The following is a 22,660-nucleotide window of genomic DNA, read 5'->3' on the forward strand; positions in this document are numbered from 1 at the left end:
TTCCCCAATTTCCAGTACACTATATGGTAAAATGAATGGAGACATTCAAAAGTACAGCTCGTCCCATATAAAACAAGCCCTCATATGGCCGTATTGACGCAAAATTAAAAAGTTATGGCTCTTGGAAGAAGAGGAGGGAAAAATAAAAGTGAAAAAGAGGAAAAAGGCGAGACCGTGAAGGGGTTAAATTTAAGTGAATTCATGGAAATTTGACACTAATTCCATCCCCCGTAGATCGATCCGCTCATCTGTAGTCACCATGGATGTAATGTCCGGGGGAATCACACTGCCGGGTAACAACACAGTAAAAGCAAAACCCAAAGAAATATAGAGGAATTACAGATTTTTTTTAACCATTTCACCTCACTTAAGAATTATTTTCACCTGTTTTTCAGCACATTATATGGTTAAAGGAAGGACGACTTTAAAAATGAGAATTTATACTGCAAAAAATAGTCCCTCATTAGGTTGTGAGGATGAAAAATAAAATGTTCTGGTTCATGAATGAGAGGAGGAAGGAAAGAAAGTGAAAAAATAAAAAATAGGCAAGACTCCAAGGGGTTAATATGTGTCACATACACGAGATAACAGGAATATATATTACACATCAGTAGAGCGAGTATTTCCCGTATCTTCTCCCTTTCTGCACAGGTCATTAGGATGTTCACTTAAGGCTCTTTCTACCCTGGCGGGGATGGATCTGAAGAAACCTTGTCGGAAACCCGGTCCCATAAACACATAAATGATTGGATTCATGCAGCTGTTAACACAAGCCAGGGTGGTAACAATAGTCTGTATTATATAGAATCGAAAGTGATCTAAAAAATAATACCAGGGTATTAGTGGCCAGATGTAATATGGAAACCAGCAGATGAAGAAACCTGATATAACAGCGGTGATGATCCTGGAGGATCTCTGAGATCTCTGGGATCTCTTACTTTTTTAATCTTGTAGAAAATGGTGACATAAGAGGTGACGATGATGAGAAAAGGGATCACACACATTATAACGAATCTGATCAGCTGCATGGTGTATTGTAACTCTCAGCTATAATGAACTATGTAATAATCAAATACACACCATTCATATACCTCACCTTCATGGTATCTATACACGTAATACAGTACACCCGCTACAATGAGGCTCAGCCCCCAGATGATCGCTGTACAGATTCTCACCAAATTACAGGTTCTATGAACTTTGGCCCAGAATGGCCACATGACGGACACCCAGCGGTCAATACTCATGGCCGTCAGGAGGAGAACACTGGAGGTCATGTTTATATTAAAGAGAAAAATGTTTGCTTTGCAATTTGCAATTATTGAGAAATCGCTGTATGAGTCGAATGAGTAATATGCAACCCACTCATGAATTCTCAGAGGCAGAGACGCACAGCACAGGTGGAGGAACCACACGGCACTGACTGTGTTCTTCATCCTGAATCCGGCAATCCAGATGACTAATCCATTACCGATAATCCCCAGAGCAAAAACAATGCTGAATAATGTAATTGACATCTTGGGTAAAATGTTTTTGTAATAAAAGTAGTAATCGTTAGACCTGAGGAGACAGGATAGGGTAGACATTAGGAAAGTTAACAATTTATGTTTTCGTAAATGTCTGGCTTGCCGGGGTGGCCTCACCCAGGGAGAGGGGTGGTAGAAAGGGAGATGCCCCCCGGCCGGTCTTTAGTAACTGCTCAGTGCTGCACGTCCTCCTGGTGCCTCAGCCGCACTGTAGTGTCATCACAATCCCTTACGGTCTGATCACAATCTGTAATGTGCGGCTGTGCTGTGACTGCAGACGTGATACAAGGTACAGCGATGCTGAAGCAGCCGGCAGCCCTGCCCCATGATACCCATAATAACCCGAATCCTCAATAAACCAGTAAAGGCTTACATATAAAATAAGTGATGTAGAGAATGCTTATTTACAATGACTATTCAGTATGAAAATGACAATAAAATATAATTCAACCACAATATACTGTAGATGTTATAATAAAGGAGGGAATGTAAAACACTTGTGTGGAAGGAGGTTACTACAATAAAAAAGTGTCTAAATACAGTATAACCTCACAGATCAGAAAGTTATCATCAGTATCTGTGTGCAGCCATAAAGATGATAGGCAGGGATGATCGAATACCTGAAATATTCAGCTTCGCGAATATCCAACAAATAGGTGGCCTCTATGCGAATATTTGATGTGCAATGTAAGTCTATGGCATACCCGAATCTTTACGAATAGTTGTTATTCGGGTTTCTCATAGACTTACATTGCACATCAAATATTCGCGAACAGTCGAATAGTGGCGACTTATTCGGCAAATATTCGCGAAGCCGAATATTTGAGGTATTCGATCATCCCTAGTGATAGGTATAAAGTGTGGTAACACATGGATTAGGAAGAAATCACTCAATAATAGGAGTAAAAACAAACATAGGAAAATGCTATCAGCTTCCACCTCTTGGAGTTGAATATATGGGTGGCGCAGCAACAAAATTATCGTAGCAATAGTTGAGCAATAAATAGGAGAGATAGAAGGACAAGTACAACAAAATGTAAAGCAATAAATGAATATACAAAGTCTAGAAGAGTGCGACCACAATATGGAAGAAAGACATAGAGGGGGCAACGCACCGAACAAAGGCAGAAGAGGTCTGAGCCAGAACCTGGAGGAAATAATGGGGAGGATCATCCTACGTAGGTCGCCACCTGCAGTGAGGCTTTATGAAGGGTAAAAAGAAGGCTGTGGTCAGAGAACACTTCTTATATGTACAAATAACAAAGACATGAACTCAACCAGGTGTGTAATACATGCGCCCATACTCAGATATACAACGCAGTTAGCTCAGACGTGTGAGTGTGTGATATGGCGGTTGCGTCATGATCACTAATCTGCGGCTGCGCAAGTCAGACAGTATACATACAAATGTCCTTATAAATAAAGGGAATATATCCTACCAATCAAGATTCCATATTCAATAATTATCCAATTGCAGGAAAACAACATCAGCTCCCACAAAAATCAAAGCCAAGTGATAAAGATTAAAATATTATATTATTATTAAAAATTCATAAAAAAGACATATTTGTTAAAAAGGAAGAATACCACAATGATAAAGAATTACCGGAATATTTAGACACCCAAGAGTTAGTTACAAGTGCATCTCAATAAATTTGAATATTATCAAAAAGTTAATTTATTTCAGTTATTCAATACAAAAAGTTAAACGCATATATTATATAGAGTCATTACACACAGAGGGATCTATTTCACGGATTATTATATATTATATAGAGTCATTAAACACAGAGGGATCTATTTCACGTATTATTATATATTATATAGAGTCATTACACACAGAGGGATCTATTTCACGTATGTATTATATAGAGTCATTACACACAGAGGGATCTATTTCACATGTTTATTATATATTATATAGAGTCATTACACACAGAGGAATCTATTTCATCTGTTTATTATATATTATATAGAGTCATTACACACAGAGGGATCTATTTCATGTGTAATTATATAGAGTCATTACACAAAGAGGGATCTATTTCACGTGTTCATTATATATTATATAGAGTCATTACACACAGAGGGATCTATTTCACGTGTTCATTATATATTGTATAGAGTCATTACACACAGAGGGATCTATTTCATGTGTTTATTAATTATTATAAAAAGTCATTACACACAGACACACAGAGGAATCTATTTCACGTGTGTATTATATATTATACAGAGTTATTACACACAGAGGGATTTATTTCATGTGTGTATTATATATTATATAGAGTCATTACACACAGAAGAATCTATTTTATTTGTTTATTATATATTATATAGAGTAATTACCCACAGATGGATCTATTTCATGTGTTATTTTAAAGAAGTCATTACACACAGTGGGATCTATTTCATGTGTAATTATATAGAGTCATTACACAAAGAGGGATCTATTTCACGTGTTCATTATATAGAGTCATTACACACAGAGGGATCTATTTCACGTGTTCATTATATATTGTATAGAGTCATTACACACAGAGGGATCTATTTCATGTATTTATTATATATTATATAAAGTCATTACACATAGAGGAATCTACTTTATGTATTTAGTATATATTATATAGAGTCATTACACACAGAGGGATCTATTCCATGTATTTATTATATATTATATAGAGTCATTACACAAAGAGGGATCTATGTCACGTGTTTATTATATATTATATAGAGTCATTACACAGAGGGATCTATTTCATGTGTTTATTAATTATTATAAAAAGTCATTACACACAGACACACAGAGGAATCTATTTCACGTGTGTATTATATATTATACAGAGTTATTACACACAGAGGGATTTATTTCATGTGTGTATTATATATTATATAGAGTCATTACACAAAGAAGAATCTATTTTATTTGTTTATTATATATTATATAGAGTAATTACCCACAGATGGATCTATTTCATGTGTTATTTTAAAGAAGTCATTACACACAGTGGGATCTAATTCATGTGTTTATTTTTTGTTAATGATGATGATTATGGCTTACAGACAATGAAAGCTCAAAAGTAATTTTCTCCAAAAATTAGAATAATTACCACAAAACACATGCAAAGGCTTCCAAAGCATTTAAAACGGTCCCTTAGTCTGGTTCAGTAGGCAACAGAATCATGGGGAACACTGCTGACTTGACAGATTTCAAGAAAGTTGTCATTGACACACTCCACAAGGAGGGTAAGCTACAAAAGGTCATTGCTAAAGAAGCTAAATAGTGTGGCAGAAAAGGTGCATAAACAACTGGGATAACCACAGCCTTGACAGGATTTTTAAGAAAAAACCATTTACTAGCAGTGGGCTGCTGCTGGAGTCAGTGCTTCCAGAGCCACCACACACAGACGTATCCAGGACATGGGCTACAAGTGTCACATTCCTTGTGTCAATGATAAATATTGATCATACAGTTAGATACAAGGAGGCAAAAGGTAGTCTCTCATAGGAAAAATAAAGTAAATATCTGAACCAACTGTAGTATAATACATATTGCCCATCCCTCTAAGATATATATGGTTTATACAAATATGTGCTATCAAAAAGGTTAAATTGAGAGAAAATTATAGTGCATGTGCAGATTTAACAACAGTTTAATGTATATTACTCTGTCTCACAAATGTAGGTAAACATGAGGAAAATCCATGTAAGGTATAATGCACATAATATGTAAAAGGAATATTCTTATTGCTATCAGAGTTAATACTATTTCTCACAACTATATATAATAGATGTCCATAGAAAAATGGACGAGTGATAGGATCTACAGAAAATTAGCCATACTACCATTACCGCTGTGGTAGTTCAGGCGTGCCCTGTTATGATCTGATAACTGTGGACAATCACAAAAAATCCCATTAATCAGGGAAAAAAAACCACAAGAGTAGTTGGAAACTAAGCTGCCTGCAATTCCCTATCTATTGGACAACACTAGAAGTAGCAGTGGGATGTTCCTAACACACTTAGACACTTCATCACTGCCGGAGAAACTAGCTACACCTCAAAGATAGAAATGAGGAATCCTAACTTGCCTCGGAGCAGTCCCCAAAGCAATAGCCCCCAACATGTAGATGATGGTGATGTAAGAACACACAATACCCAGATAGAAAATATATATAAGCAAAGGTGAGACCCGACTTACTAGATAAAACAGGACGGGACAGATAACTGAGATAACTGACTGCGGCCAGCAAAAAACCCTGCAAAAAATACCAATCTCCTGATAGGAAAAAAGATCTGAGACCACTGGGTCTCTCCCCCACTATATCAGGTACTCTTGTGCCAGACACTTTAGAAAGAACTGCAGCTATAATGTGAAGAAACAAAATCACAGAACAAATAATTTTCTAAAGTGCAAATACTCCAATCATGAACAGAGAGCCAGCTCCCTTTTTTTGCTGGAGGAACTACCCTGCTCACAAAAATAGAAAGACAGATCCTCACATACAAGAAACCAAACACAGGACCAAATTGAATAAGCAGAAAAACTCTTAAGTGCAAATCCAGCAATTAAGCCCAGAAACAGTAAATTTACCTGGAGGAGATGTAGGCACCGAATAAATGAGAGGAACAGAAAGGAAAACTCCCATCCATCTTCAGAAGCAGACAGAAAACATTTATCACCGGCGGCTGCCAAGCACGAAATGCTCTCCTAAATAGACTAGGCTGCTCTGCAATATGATTTTCTGGATTCCCAATTAATTTCATCACCTGTGTGAATCACAGATTCAAACTCAGCTTCATTACCATTCCTGGCCTTCAGAGGGAGCTCCACACCAGCACCCACTCGGATGACCTTCATAACAATGCCCTATGCGGATGTGTTAGTTGCTGGTCCCTCCACCCTCAAAGAAGCAGGGCAAAACAAACGTCTTCCATATCATATAATGCACAACCTTATAATTTTCCATATAGTAAAATTCCCAATCCATAGTCCTCTAAACTTTATAATGTATCGCAATATAAAATAATGCACAACTCATAGTCCTCCCTATAAAATAATTAATCTCCATAGTCTTCCATGTACATTATGCACACCCCATAATTCTCCATAAAAATTAATGCAGACCCCATATTTCTCCATATAATAAAATGCACCTGATAGTCCTCCATATAATATAATGCACCCTTCATAGTCATCCATGAAGTATAATACACACCCCTAGTCCTCCATATAATATAAAGCACCCACATATTCCTCCATAAACTATAATTCACACCCCATAGTCCTACATCTAAAATAATGCATCCCATAGTCTTCAATTTTTAATATGAACACTCCATAATTCTCCATAAAAAAATAATGCAGACCCCATAGTCCTCCATATAGAATAATGCTGTTATGCACATATAAAGACACAAACATATAAAAGGAGACATGAAGACTAAACAACCAAAGCTACATCCATGCCTAAATGTTTACTATATAGACTAAAATTGTTTTCTAGTTGTGTAGCTAGGGACACAGTTTTGACCTGGGTCCCTGAATGGCCGTCAAACCATTTCTCATTGGTCATAAGGAACCAGAGAGGAGATAGGTACACACAAGTAGCCAAAAAAAGGAAAGAGTGCAGGCAAAATCCAAACTTGAGTAAACGTAAAACATGTGCACAAGTGTAAAGGGTGAAATAGGAAGATAGGGAGGTCTCCTACAAACCTAACAAATAGAATAAGAAAGGTGGAGGAAGACCCACGGTTTTAAAATTTGTAACACAGGTCAGTTTATGCCGAAAAAAACCCAAACACTGGAACTGTAAGTTGTTGCGTTTTTGATGCAGAAAAATATGCAATTATTATACAGGAGTCACAATACTCAGCCGAATCCTCTGCTCCACAGACACCACTGACTCCTGACGGACGACACTGATATGTAGAGAGGGGAATGATGGGTTATCCTGAGTTTCCATCATTGTGGTGGGAATAATGGCGCAGCAGGTGGAGCTGATTTATCCCTGTGAATATTGATGTAATCGGGGCAGAGGCTCGGATATAGATGTGAATGGAGTCTGCACTGATATCTCAGAGAAATGAAGAATTAGGAAAATAAACTTACCGGTTGTAGAAGTCCTGAGTTCTATTAGATGTGGTCCAATTGTAATCATCATAATCATAATAATAGTCCATTCTGAAGATTTACCTACAAGAAAAATAAATAATAATAATAATAATAATAATAATTATACAGACAATCATGTAATCATTGTGTCTGTGCAAAAAAAGTGTGTCATTTTATCAAAGAACCACTGCAGTATTTCAATATTGTTTTTTCCTTGTCCCCTCTGTCAGCAATCAGTAATGTGTGTAGAGATTATATTACATTACTGACCAGTCTCTGTCTTTTGCTGTTTCCAGTTTTCCTTGTCTCATTCTGAGTCTCATAGACTAACACTGAAAAGTGACCTTTAGTGAAAAGTGATCTACACAGAAGACACTGAGTGATCCGGCAGGACAGAACTGCGGTCACATGATGGTGGAGTAGACTGGAGCAGCGCTGGAAACGGCAGAGGACGACGACTGGGAAGTATTGTGTTACATAGATCACATTTATCTCCACCTTATACAGCATTATGGGGGAAATTATAAAGCCGGCCGGAGGAAGAAGAATGGCACACTGTATGACAGCATCCAGAAATATTACCATTGGGCAAAATAAGGAAGATATAGATATTAATTAATTGATATTTTATTATTTTATATGGCAGTGCAGGGACAATTTGCCACAAATCTACCTATATCATGTGCCACAAATATGTCTCCAAGGAGAGTTGGATCCACCGCTGATAAAGACGGCATGTTCTGCTGCGGAATGACTTACTACAGTTATATCATTATCACTCATCACACGAGACATAACACCCAAACCCATCAGCTCAATATCTACCTGGAGACGCCCGAAAGGGAATCTGTCTGCACAATCCTCTCCACACACTGATTATAGGGTTCCTCTCTGAAAACAATGAAAAGACACAGCATTGCCATATACACTGCAGGAAAAGAAATGCAATAAAGTGCATAATACTGGAATAATATAATAATATAATATCTATAATAATATATATATATATATATATATATATATATATATATATATATATATATATATATATATTATATCTATAATAAAATGAGAAATCTAAAAGTAAATTATAAATAGATAAATAAATAGGTAGATAATTAGATAGATACATTTCATTACCTTCCTTCTCCTCCAGGATCACTTCTCTTTAGGCCTCTGCCACACATCCGTGCCTCCGGCACGTGTTTGGCATTTTTTACACGTACCGGCGGCACGGAGACATGTACAGCAATGCTACCCTATGGTAGCAGGCACACACACGTAAAACCACACGGAACGTGTGTCCGTGTGCGTTTGTACGTGTGTGCGTTTTTGAAAGCGCTGACATGTCCGTTTTTTCACCGGCAGCACGGGTGTCACACGGCCCGCACCCGTACCACACGGGTGTAGTGTGGATGCGGTCCCGTGTGACACGCGCCGGAGAAAACACACATGTCATTGAAAAAAAAAAAAAACATTAACTCACCTTCTCCAGCCCTCCTGTCTCTGCCGCTGCTGCCTCTTGCTGCCGACCGCCGCTCATTATTCTCATTGAATATTCACTTCACTGCCTGGCAGCAGCAGCAGCGGGGAGACGGGAGGGCTGGAGCTGAAGATCAGCACGAAGGACAGCAGCGCGGACAGCAGGAAGGACCAGGTGAGTATAATAATTACTGATTCTACGTGTGCTATCGCGGATAGCACACGTAGAACACACGTGTCACGCACGTACCAGAGACACGTACTTACCTGCACGCAACACGCAGGGAAAATACGTGTCTCTCGGCACGTGCGTGAATTTCACGTGAGTGTGGCAGAAGCCTTAGACAGAGAGTGCAGTGGATCCTTTATCTATAACCAGCATTGCTCCTGTATATATATTCACTTCTCTGCCCAAATCTATCAGACACTTCTACTAAGTGCAAATAATTATCAAAGTAGAAAATAATTGTTTGTTATATTATTTATTTAGTTGTTATTGAAATATCCGGATATTTTGGTTTATACATATTTTATACATATCATTTTTAATGCTTTTTCTTGAATCCTATATAATTATCTGAGATTTGAGTCAATTATGAGAAAAGTTCAATACAAAAGTTTTTGTTTCTGTTGAATTTAGTGATATAATCCTGTAAGTGTTAATACATTTAGTTCGGTATTAGACACATGTGTGACAGAATACAGCTGTACCCCTGTGGAGGGATTTTTGTGTAGAGAAGCTGCTGTAGATGGGGACAGGCAGATAAAAAGGGAATGTCCACATTTAGGAATGTGAGCCCCAACTCAGTAAAATACCTCAACTAAGAAACTTAGCAGGTACTGGCCGTCCATGGATCCAGCACCAGATCCCCGCCACTGCTGCTTTTATTCTCAGATTTTTCCCTGCAGCAATGACGCAGTGGCAAGGATCTGGTGCTGAACCAGGGAGGGCGAGTACCTGCTAAGTTTGTTATTTTAGTTATTTCCATCTGTAAATTGTGTGACCTCGACTGCAATTCCCAGCAACCCTTCCTCCCCTTTGCATTCACTAAGAATAGGGTCAGCAGAGTAAAATAACGGATTAGCTGAGCAAAGCAGACAATGAATGAAGGAGTGAGCTGGCCAGAAAGGAAAGACTGGACCAGCAACGGGACCTCACAGTAATATCAGGTGCGTGGTGGAATCTCCAAAAACAAGATTAGTGGAATTAAATATTAAAATTATGTTTTAAAAATATTGCACTTTTTTTTTTTTTTTTTTTTTAAAGTTCCAATACTTGAAATTCTAATTTTGGCAGAACCAAATGTTACCAATAAAAACATCATTGCACCAAGTAAAATAAAAAGGAATATTAAGAAATATTTAACTACAGTGCCACAAAAAAAAAAGATATGAAAGATAGTGCAAAAAATATGTAAGTTTTTAAATGTGGCATAAAAAATGTAGTTACAAAATGGTAAATCTTCCTATTAAATGAATAAATCTATGAGTGCTGGTGAGACATTTCATATCAAAGACTGTCTTCTAATTCGGACTGTCACTTTTGCAGTAGATTGCATATGCGATCTTCAATATGTTGGTCACACTACACACACATTATGGATCAAGCATTTAAAATGGTCCCTTAGTTTGGTTCAGTAGGCTACACAATCTTGGGGAAGAATGCTGACTTGATAGATGTCCACAAAGCAGTCATTGACGCACTCCAAAAAGAGGATAAGTCATAATAGGTCATTGCTAAAGAAGCTGGCTGTTTACAGAGTGCATATTAATGCTAAGATGAGTAGCATATTAATGGTAAGCATATTAATGGTAAGATGAGTGGGAGGAAAAAGTGTGGTAGAAAATGATGCACAAGCAACCGGGATAACCGCAGCCTTAAAAGGATTATTCTGAAAAGGCCATTCAAAAATTTGGGTGAGCGTTACTAGGAGTGGACTACTGCGGGAGTCAGTGCTTAAAGAGCCATCACCTTTTTAGGAGAGCCATACCCCTTTTCAGAAAAGGCCTAAAACTAGTAAAAACACACGTAAAGCCAGCTGTCAAAAACATTGCTAAAGATTTGGTCACATCCCCCTCATCAGTTGTAAGAAATCGGATAAACACGACCCCTCAAGAGGGCTCCGGCATAGTTTGTGTTGCTAAAAAACAGCAAAAAAGAAAAAGACGTAATCACTATTCAGAGCTACATATGCTTATGAATAAAAATGTTGAGGATAAAGAATTGAGTATCCAAAAATACTTAATTCAGCCATTTCATAGACTCAGTTATATAGTTCAGTAGATGTGAACTAACACACATATTTGTGAATGCTTTTGTTTCTTACTAACATGTATATATGTATATTGCATATTCAGTGTATTTTCCTTAGACACAGTATATACCAGCACATGTAATTGTAAAGATGGCTGCCATTTCCTGTTTGCACCCAAGACAGATGGACAAAAGAAATTCCTGGAGTCTGGACTGTCCAATCAAAGAGAGGATATGCAGATCCTATACGTCATGAAGCCCTGACCTGCGATACTTGATTGGACTAAAACTTTTGTTTACACCCCCTTACTGCTCGGTCTAGAGTTTTGTCAAATAATAAAGATTACTTGGTGAGAGCCAGTCATGGAGATAGATGTAACTGACTTGCTGTCCAGTTATTTAGTCTCGAAGTGCACTCATGACATTTTAATTTGAAACAGCAGCCAGATCCCGAGAGATCCTTTGAGTCTCATCATCATCATCGTCATTTTAACCTTGACAGTTGGCGCGCCAAGTGTGGGGCCACTGAGAAGGGTCAGTCAGATCTTCCATTTTCCAAACGTCTGGGGGCTACTCCACAAGTATCCAGGTGTTGCTCGATATCGAGGACTTGATCCCCCTCCATTCCGCGGTAAGCGTCATATACATTGTGTGTGCTGTTTTACCTGTGGTTCGAGAGACACCTGGCGAAAGGGGGTGGTCACTAGTCCGGAGAATGGTAGTGCACCGGAGACCTAACGGTGTGACTGTCACTCGCCGGTGACCTAGAGAAGGACCCAGCCCCCATAGGGGCTAGGTGTAGGTGTTAAAGGATCTGACTGTCTGTATTTCTGAGCTGTAAGTAAGGTAGAAATGGGGGGCTTTTTGAGTAGCTGTTGATATGTATATAGTGTATGGTTAATCAGGCTTGTGATTTCTCTGTTTGGTTCTCGGAGAGTTAATTTTCTGTTGCTAGCTATAGAGATGGTGGAGAGAAGCCCAGCGTGCCTGCAGTCTATCTTCTTCACTAAGAAGAAGAGGGGAGTCAAATTATGCGCTGTGCCTGCAGTCTCTTACACAAAGAAAGCAGGGGGGGATGTTAACAATCACCCACTGCCTGCAGTCTTTACACAGAGGGAGAGGAAACGGAGGCTAGGGATGCAGCTGCTGTTTTTTTTCTGTGAAAAAGAAGGGGGGTCAGTCCCCTACTGGCTACTTGAGCAGGGACAGACTGCAACTCTATGTCCCTGCATTTCTCCACTAAGAGGAAAGCAAGAAAAAGGTGGGGGGTCACTCGCTCACGCAGCTACATTCTTTAGCTGAGAGGGCAGCATTAAGGGGGGTCAGTGTGTGTTGGCCATTGCCCACCGGCTACTTGAGACAGAGACAGAGCGGAGATCGAATTACGCAGCCTGCATTTTTTCGCTAAGAACAGAAGAGAGCAGGAAGCAAGGAAGAAGGGGGTTTATGCGCCCAGCAGAGAGGCAGAGACCGCGCAGGTCTTTGGAGTGAGGAGAAAGGAGGGGTCTGTGGGCTAACATACAGGATGCAGCAGCAGCCTTTGTATAGTAAAGCAAACGGAGGAGTTGTAATGATTTAAAAGAAAGACAAGTGTTATTTGGTTTGGATTGGAACAAAAACTAACGGGTTCATGCGTTTTTTAGTACTTACAATTGTTTGTTTTTGAACAGAAGTATGAGAACTAGCGATTCCCCTGTGTTGCAGATGACACAGCCACTGTTTATTAAATATTAAATATTGGATAGATAATAAACGAGACAGAAAGGGTTCTCATAACTTAAAGTGGAATTAGCGTATTCCCCTGTGGTTCAGGCGCATGTCACTGTCTGCGTAGCAGACGAGGCGGGAAAGGATCTCATTTTAGTTAAGGTAAAAGTGTCGTAATTAGCGTATTCCCCTGCGTATTAAACGTGAGCCACTGTTATGAGGGGGTAGGTCTTCATAACGAGGCGGGAAAGAATTCCGGTTGGAGCCGGCCGGTCCAATTAGAGCACTGTATACTCTGTTCAAAAATAAATATGTTTTTTTTAGTAGGAGCTGAGAACGCTGTCGCCCTAGTTACAAAAAAAAAAGAGCAGGAAAATATATAAAAGATTGTAAAAACTTGTGTAAAATCATTGGACTACCACTAGATGGCAGGCTGCAACCCATTTACTGAAGTTCAGATTAATCTCCAGTGAGAGTATACTGGAGGACAAAGACCCTATTCACTGTGTGTTGCTGTTTGTAGAATCACTAAATGTCTTTGTCTAGCTGTGCCTCATTGTTTTCCTTTAGAAGTCATATCTGGTGCTAATCAAATCTCTCCTTTGTATGCTGGAATGCAAATTTACAGGCACTAAAAGTATCCCTGGCTTACTACGTAGTTCCAGTCACTCCCAGTACACCCAGGGAGTCACAACATGGATTCTACACCCGGAAGTCGGGTGCCTGGAACTTCCTGTGGCAGCCGTCTTGCTACACCCACTGATGGCAGTACACCTCATGAGCCACGCCCCTCGCAATGGCTCTTTGTTCAAAGCTCTCCACCCATCCCCGGTGGGAGGTGTTCTGTGGTATAAATGACTAACACATTTGAATAAGTATAAATAGTATATTTGTTTACTCAGCTATCCCATAAATGCAAGTCAAAGATAAGTAAGTGACATTTTTACTGAATTGATAAATAGTCAGAGATAAGAATGGAATGTGTCTTTCCCCAATAGTGACGTAAGTTTAGTTTAACCCTTAGAGTTCAGGATTTCCCATTTTTAGTTTACTGCTTATACCTGAATAGGGAATATTAGATTTCATGGGATGTGCGATTTAATTTCTGTGTTGTTTTGTTTTTTAATGGTGATTTATTTGAACAATATATTTTTATTTTGTGACTCTATCACCTTTTCTGTTTTTACGATTATTTCTAAACAATTTATATGTTTTTGCAGGTTAGTCGTCCAGTCACAGCTGTCATTTGATCATGTCTTAGTTATTTCTACTATCAAAGGTTTTTCTTTTCTTTATGGATTACAGTGTTGTTTATTGTAAGGTTTTAAAATTCCCCAGCAATGTATATTGTTGTAAGATATCAGTTATTTTCAGTGTTTGTTCATTTTAGGTTTTAGTATGTAGCTAATTTATTACCTGCTGTTTTATCTTTTCTTTTAGGGAATACCAGTATAAAAACTCTGAATTTTGCCATATTGGTAAATAAACAATTAAACAAGGGGGAAATAAGGTATTAATTAAGTTCTCCAGTTTTTTCGAGGGTGCAGTAGGCATATTAGATAGGTTTTGAAGCTGACCTTTTTCCCACAGGCTATGTTTATTAGATTACTATGAGGCATATCTGTTAACGGAAATAGGAAAGTCTTGTCTTATATGTTTATTTGTTTGTTTATTTATTTAGTATTGTCAGTCATGTGATGTATAGATGACCACTAACTGTATTATGATCAGAGATAAAGTTATAAGAATGTTCTATTGTATATTTTTTAGTTTTTGTTTTTATAGATGAAACCAGATGGTGGTCGATTCTGCACTGGATATGCTGCTGTTTACACCACATGACGTGGACTAAATTCGACTACTCCCTCCAATCCTATTGATACAGGAGACAGTAATGCATTAATGCCTCTCTAGATGGGTAGAACAGGAGTGGGTAAGATTTTTTAGATGTGTATGTAGGTTGTACATTTTTCCTGTTGTCAAAAGAATTAGGTATGCCGAAAAGAAAGTCTAGATCTGAGCTGATGGATTCGGATGGAGATCCTCGCACAGGTGCAGCTGACCAAGAAGCAGTGAACGGGCCTAGAGTTGAGAGTCTTTCACCATGCATAGAGACTAGAGTTGAGCGCGGTTCGTGGTTCGAGGTTCTCCAGTTCGGGGCTCGAGTGATTTTGGGGGCTGTTCGAGATCGAACTAGAACTCGAGCTTTTTGCAAAAGCTCCATAGTTCTAGATATGTTCGAGAACGGTTCTAGCAGCAAAAAGCAGGGATTTTTACAGCTACAGTGTGCAGGAGCCATCGCTGGCAGCCTGCCAGAAGCTGGTAACCAAGATAAACATCGGGTATCCAAGCAAAGCGCTTTGGTTAGTAACCCGATGTTTATCTTAGTTACGTGCAGGAAGCCCACACTTCCCCGCTCAGCTCGCTCCGCCCCCTCCTGCCCGCGGCATGTACACATACATACACACACACACACACACACACACACATGGTCCCGCTCGGCTTACCTGCGGTGATGAAGTCCCGCCATCCCGACCTCAGCGCTGTCACTGTCCTCCATGGCCGCCGCTTGTCACATCACCTTCTCTCGCTTCCGACCCGAGACTGACTAGCGGTGACGTCACGGACCTCTCGCGATACTTGGTGTCAAGCCGGTCATTGAGCTCAGTGACAGGGGCTGTCGGCAGTGCTGGAGATCAGCGCAGGTAATGTACCTCGCTCCTGACAGCAGCACTTGTCATGCCCTGCAGTGACCTGGGCTGACCCATTGATGTTAGCTCAGGTCACTGCATTGCTCTCCCAGCCAATGGGGAACATCCTGCTCTTCATTGACTGGGACAGTGTGGATCGTCATGGCAACCCCATGGATTACACCAGACCTGGATTTGTTTTTCATTCTAATAAATTGGTTAAAGAGGGAATGTTTTGGGGAGTGTTTTTTCAAATAAAAATGTGTTTGTCGTCTATTTTTTTTTATTACTGACTGGGTTGGTGATGTCGGGTATCTGATAGACGCCTGACCTCACCAACCCCAGGGCTTGATGCCAGGTGACTTACACATCTGGTATTAACCCCATATATCACCCCGTTTGCCACCGCACCAGGGCGCGGGATGAGCTGGGGCGAAGCACCAGGATTGGCGCATCTAATGTATGCGCCACTTCTGGGGCGGCTGTGGCCTGCTATTTTTAGGCTGGGGAGAGTCCAATAACCATGGACCTCCCTAGTCTGAGAATATCAGGCCCCAGCTGTCTGCTTTACCTTGGCTGGTGATCCAATTTTGGGGGACCCCTACGTGTTTTTTTTTTAAATTATTTATTTAATTTAAAATAACAGCGTGGGGTGCCCTCAGTTTTGGATTACCAGCCAAGGTGAGGTTGCCAGCTGTGGTCTGCAGGCTGCAGCCGTCTGCTTTACCCTAGCTGGCTACAAAACTAGGGGGAACCCTACGTCATTTTTTTTTCATTTTTTTGGCTAAATACAAAGCTAAGCACCCCTTAGTGCCACATGAAAGGCACCAAAGGGTGCTCCACTTTTTCTCCATTTGTTCTCCACTTTTTCTACATTTTTTCTCCACTTTTTCTCCACTTTTTCTCCACTTTTTCTCCACTTTTTCTCCACTTTTTCTCCACTTATTCTCCACTTTTTCTCCACTTATTCTCCATTTTTTTTCCACTTTTTCTCCATTTTTTTTCCACTTTTTCTCCACTTTTTCTCCACTTATTCTCCACTTTTTCTCCACTTTTTCTCCACTTTTTCTCCACTTATTCTCCATTTTTTCTCCACTTTTTCTCCACTTTTTCTCCACTTAGTCTCCACTTTTTCTCCACTTATTCTCAACTTTTTTCTCCACTTTTTCTCCACTTTTTCTCCATTTTTTTCCACTTTTTCTCCACTTTTTCTCCACTTATTCTCCACTTTTTCTCCACTTTTTCTCCACTTATTCTCCACTTTTTCTCCACTTTTTCTCCACTTTTTCTCCACTTATTCTCCACTTTTTCTCCACTTATTCTCCACTTTTTTCTCCACTTTTTCTCCACTTTTTCTCCATTTTTTTTCCACTTTTTCTCCACTTTTTCTCCACTTATTCTCTACTTTTTCTCCCCTTTTTCTCCATTTTTTTCCACTTTTTCTCCACTTTTTCTCCACTTTTTCTCCACTTTTTCTCCACTTTTTCTCCACTTATTCTCCACTTTTTTCTCCACTTTTTCTCCACTTTTTCTCCATTTTTTTCTCCACTTTTTCTCCACTTTTTCTCCACTTATTCTCCACTTTTTCTCCACTTTTTCTCCACTTATTCTCCACTTTTTTCTCCACTTTCTCCACTTTTTCTCCATTTTTTTCTCCACTTTTTCTCCACTTTTTCTCCACTTTTTTCTCCACTTTTTCTCCACTTTTTCTCCGTTCTTTTTCTATGGTCGGTCTACCCATTAGCTCTGCCATGCACACTGTAGCTCTACACCTACTGCACATGTTACTTTATGATTGACATCTCTTTCGTACCAGAGCTGTCTAAGCCTACTCTGACCCCATATTTGTCATTACTATATTGTCCTTGTACTGTATTATGACATTTGTATCATGTGTTTCATTTCTTGCTGTGTTGCAATTTTTTTGCTGCATCCCAATTGTACCTCTACATTGTTCGAGTTTATGTTATTGTTCTCTCACTCTTATCTGATACTGATTATTGTCATTTTTCATAATTACATGCAGATAAGTCCAATCTGACGAAGGCTCAGGCCGAAACGTCATTTGTAACTTGTTTTGGACAAAAACATATATGCTTATGAAAAAATTTTTTTTCTTAATACGGACCAATAAAGAGTGATTTTGCATTACTATCCGTTGTGACTTAGTCTGGGAGATTTAGAGTGCCGAGGTTACTCACTAATTTTATCTATTATTACCTCTGAGCACCTATATACCAGTGAGCAGAGCTTCCTCTACAGTAGTTCTCCTGATTAGGCATGCCCTTACCTCATGAGCAGGGCATTGCAGCTTTGGTAGCAACCATTACGACATGGACTCTGCTGCTGTGGACCCGAGAAGAGTGAGTGCAGATTCATTGCACCCACACTCCTCACATGAAGGGTCCGCACTCCTAGAAAATGGGGGATACGTTCCCTGAGTGTCTCCCCCCATATTCTAGACGGTCCAGAGTCGTCGTGGGACCCCTTTATTTTTTTTCTTACAATAAATTGGTGAAAGAGGAAATGTTTTGGGGACTGTTTTTTCAAATAAATTTCTTTTGTCGATTTTTTTTTTTGTTAGTACTGACAGTTTATGATGTTGAGTATCTAATAGACGCCATGACATCACAAACTGCTGGGCTTGATCTCAGGTTACTTTACAGCTAGTATCAACCCAATTTATTACCCCGTTTGCCACTGCACCAGGGCACGGGATGAGCTGGGGTGAAGCGCCAGGATTGGCGCATCTAGTGGATGCGCCACATCTGGGGTGCCTGCGGCCTGCTATTTTTAGGCTGTGAGGGCCCAATAACTATGGACCTTCCCACCCTGAGAATACCAGACCACAGCTGTCCGCTTTACCTTGGCTGGTGATCCTATTTGGGGGGGACCCTACTTTTATTGTGTAATTATTAATATTTATACAATAATTATAAAAAAGAGCCTGAGGGGACCTCCACATTGGATCCCCAACCACGGTAAAGCTGCCAGCTGTGGTTTTCAGGCTACAGCCGTCTGCTTTACCCTAGCTGGCTATCAAAAATGGGGGGACCCAACGTCATTTTTTTTTTTAACTATTTTTTAAATAGAAAAAATTAATGGGCTTCCCTGTATTTTGATTGCCAACCAAGGTAACGGCAGGAAGATGGGGGTGGCAACCCATAGCTGTCTGCTTTATCTGCGCTGAGAATCAAAAATACCGCGGAGCGCTACGTCATTTTTTTAAAGATTTATTTTTACAGCACTGTGATGTCCAGCAATCAAAATACAGGGAAGCCCATTTTATTTTTAGTTATTTAAATAAATAATTAAAAAAAATATATATGGGCTCCCGCTGCATTTTTTGTATTGCTAGCTAAGGGTAATCCAAGCAGCTACTGGCTGCTAACCCCCACTGCTTGGTGTTACCTTCACTGGCAATGGAAAATCCAGGGAAGCATTTTTTATTTTTTTTGCCAAAAAACTACAAAAAAAGGACGTGAGCTTCGCCATATTTTTGTATGCTAGCCAGGTATAGCAGGCAGGTGCTGGAAGAGTTGGATACAGCGCCAGAATATGGCGCTTCTATGAAAATGCCATTTTCTGAGGCGGCTGCAGACTGCAATTCGCAGCAGTGGGGCCCAGAAAGCTCAGGCCAACCTGTGCTGCGGATTCCAATCCCCAGCTGCCTAGTTGTACCTGGCTGGACACAAAAATGGGGCGAAGCCTACGTCATTTGTTTTCTAATTATTTCATGAAATTCATGAAATAATAAAAAAAGGTCTTCCCTTTATTTTTGGTTCCCAGCCGGGTACAAATAGGCAACTGGGGGTTGGGGTAGCCGTACCTGCCTGCTGTACCTGGCTAGCATACAAAAATATGGCGAAGCCCACATAATTTTTTCAGGGGGCAAAAAACTTCTGCATACAGTCCTGGATGGAGTATGCTGAGCCTTGTAGTTCTGCAGCTGCTGTCTATCTGTATGGAGAAGAGCAGACAGCAGCTGCAGAACTACAAGGCTCAGCATACTCCATCCAGGACTGTATGCAGAATTTTTTTGCCCACCAAAAAAATGACGTGGGCTTCGCCATATTTTTGTATGCTAGCCAGGTACAGCAGGCAGCCACGGGCTGCATCCAACCCCCAGTTGCCTATTTGTACCCGGCTGGGAACCAAAAATATAGGGAAGCCCGTTTTTTTTAATTATTTCACTTAGTTCATGAAATAATTAAAAAACAAATGACGTGGACTTCGCCCCATTTTTGTGTCCAGCCGGGTACAACTAGGCAGCTGGGGATTGGAATCCGCAGCACAGGTTAGCCCGAGGTTTCTGGGCGCCTCTGCTGCGAATTGCAGTCCGCAGCCGCCCCAGAAAATGGCGCTCTCATAGAAGCGCCATCATCTGGCGCTGTATCCAACTCTTCCAACAGCCCTGGAGCCGGGTGGCTTGTTGGGTAATCATGAGTTAATACTGGCTTTGTTTTACTAGCCAGTATTAAGCCAGATATTCTTAATGTCAGGCACGTTTGACCCGGCCATTAAGAATCTCCAATAAAGGGTTAAAAAAAAGACACCACACAGAGAAAAAATACTTTAATAGAAATAAATACACAGACACATTAGAGACTCCATCTTTATTACCCCCTGTCACCCCTCCACGATCCTGCTCTTTTGTCTTCTTTCTTTCTAGTGTAGTAGTAGTGACGATTGTAGTGAGGAAGGATGAGATTCACCAGCTCATCACTTGGGGCTGGGGAACCTCATCCTCAGTACAATCCTCACTACAATCGTGCAGCAGCGTGCAGCCTTCACTCCGTGAGTGATCAGTGCTGGCTGTCAGCGGTAACAGCGGTAACGCTGACAGACGCGTTACCATAGCAACGGTGCTCTCGGAGCCGCGGTTAGCGGTGACGTCACCGCTAACTGCGTTGCTATGGCAACGGTGATCTCCGTTAATGACCGGCTGTGTCAGCCGGTCCCTAACGGAACGGGGATAGAGCATGTCGCCGGTACACGGCGATACACATATGTGCACCGTGTACCGGAGAGATGCACTCGCAGGTCCTACATGACGTGTCATAGTCATGTGACCAGTCTGTAGCCAATGAGATAATAGCCACGTGACTGGTCACATGGCTATTTTGACGTCACGATAGGTCCTGCATCTCTGCTGGCAGTGCAGGTCACCGGGAGGATTAAGCGATCATCGGATGGAATAGCGGCAGGAGACAGAGTGCAGAAGGGATCACGGGGACCGGTAAGTGTTATGGCAATGTTTATTAACTGCTTGTGTACATTTATAATGCATTTTTATGTGTTTGTGATTGCCTCCCATTATAGCCTATACGTTCGAGTTCGGTTCGTCGAACGTTCGACGAGCCGAACTCGAACGGGACCCCCATTCGGCGAACCGGCCTCGAGCCGAACCAGGACCGGTTCACTCATCTCTAATAGAGACCATGCCTCGGTGACATCGGTCACGTCAGTGACTTCTGTCACTCCTTGTGTTCTTAAATCCCTATAGGAACAAGCAAAGCAACAAGGAATGGAGTGTGACATGCAGGAAGCCGGCTGACTGAGGAAGGTCTGTGGATAAAGGGTGATAAGCTTTCTCTGCCATGAGAGCTCTTCTTAATGATGACCCAGGTAACATCTGTGAAAGACAATTGTCAGTGTGTGCTTTGGTGACACCAGGGTTCAGTACCCAGGTGGGCAGATTCACCCAGTCTTGTAAGACAAGTGCCTAGAACGAAGTGAGAAAAAACTGTAAAGAGTCTGCAGAAACACCCTGCACCTGCTCTACCCATTTTTTAGAGACTGCAGACTGATTATAGATGTATATCATGAGCACGTTGTATGCAAGTCTGTGCGTGTTGTGTAAATTTCTCTCCAGGTTTGGTCAGAGGCATTCCAGTGCAGAAAACGATGTTATTGTTGAGAAGCACATGAAGGTGGTATGTAAAAAAAAAATGTGTTTACAAAAGTGTATATTTTATAGAAAAGTGGAAACTAGTAAATCGTGTATAAAATGTATATGTTTTGTTTTCTTTTCGTAGTAAACAGGTCTTTATGTTTTTTGGTTTAGCACAGACATGTATATTTTTTACATAATTGACTGAATAGTGTGATAATCAGGTGTATTTTCCAATTCCAGATCTTAAATCAGAGCTATTAGCATATGGTCTCCAGTCAGGAAACTGATTGATCCTAAACGACAAGCGAGAAAGAGCTATGAGTCAACACTAGAGGAGCTGATCCGACCACAGAAAAATCTATGGATCCACACCTCGCATTGTAAAAGGGTTGATCAACCAGAGCTGCACTGAGCGTTCTGCTCATACTTATCCTTTTCAAAAAACCCTGTACAGTCTTAGATCAGCATTGCCAGAACAGTTAGAAGAGAGGACTTAGAGAACCTTGAGACATGGGAAAGTCCAACTACAAAGGGTGAGGACTCGCCTAGGAGTCCTTGGTCTCAAACCGGTGAAGAAAACCCCTTTCCCCTTTCTGCCCATGTTTCAACGTTCAGTTAGGCAGGATCTTTCTACCTCTCTTCCTAAGGGAACAGAGTACCCTTAGAATTTAGAAATGGCAGAAGTAAGTCTTTAGGGGGGACTGTTGAGGATAAAGAATTGAGTATCCAAAAATACTTAATTCAGCCATTTCATAGACTCAGTTATATAGTTCAGTAGATGTGAACTAACACACATATTTGTGAATGCTTTTGTTTCTTACTAACATGTATATATGTATATTGCATATTCAGTGTATTTTCCTTAGACACAGTATATACCAGCACATGTAATTGTAAAGATGGCTGCCATTTCCTGTTTGCACCCAAGACAAATGGACAAAAGAAATTCCTGGAGTCTGGACTGTCCAATCAAAGAGAGGATATGCAGAT

At 40.5% G+C, this 22,660-nt stretch overlaps 1 pseudogene; it reads right to left on the reverse strand.

The window, feature by feature from the left end:
• Positions 1-408: 408 nt before the first annotated feature.
• Positions 409-7,709, reverse strand: LOC142255737 (formyl peptide receptor 2-like; annotated as a pseudogene).
• Between the last annotated feature and the right edge of the window lie 14,951 nt (positions 7,710-22,660).

The sequence above is a fragment of the Anomaloglossus baeobatrachus genome, chromosome 11 (genome assembly GCF_048569485.1).
Source record: "Anomaloglossus baeobatrachus isolate aAnoBae1 chromosome 11, aAnoBae1.hap1, whole genome shotgun sequence".
NCBI classification, from domain to species: Eukaryota; Metazoa; Chordata; class Amphibia; order Anura; family Aromobatidae; genus Anomaloglossus; species Anomaloglossus baeobatrachus.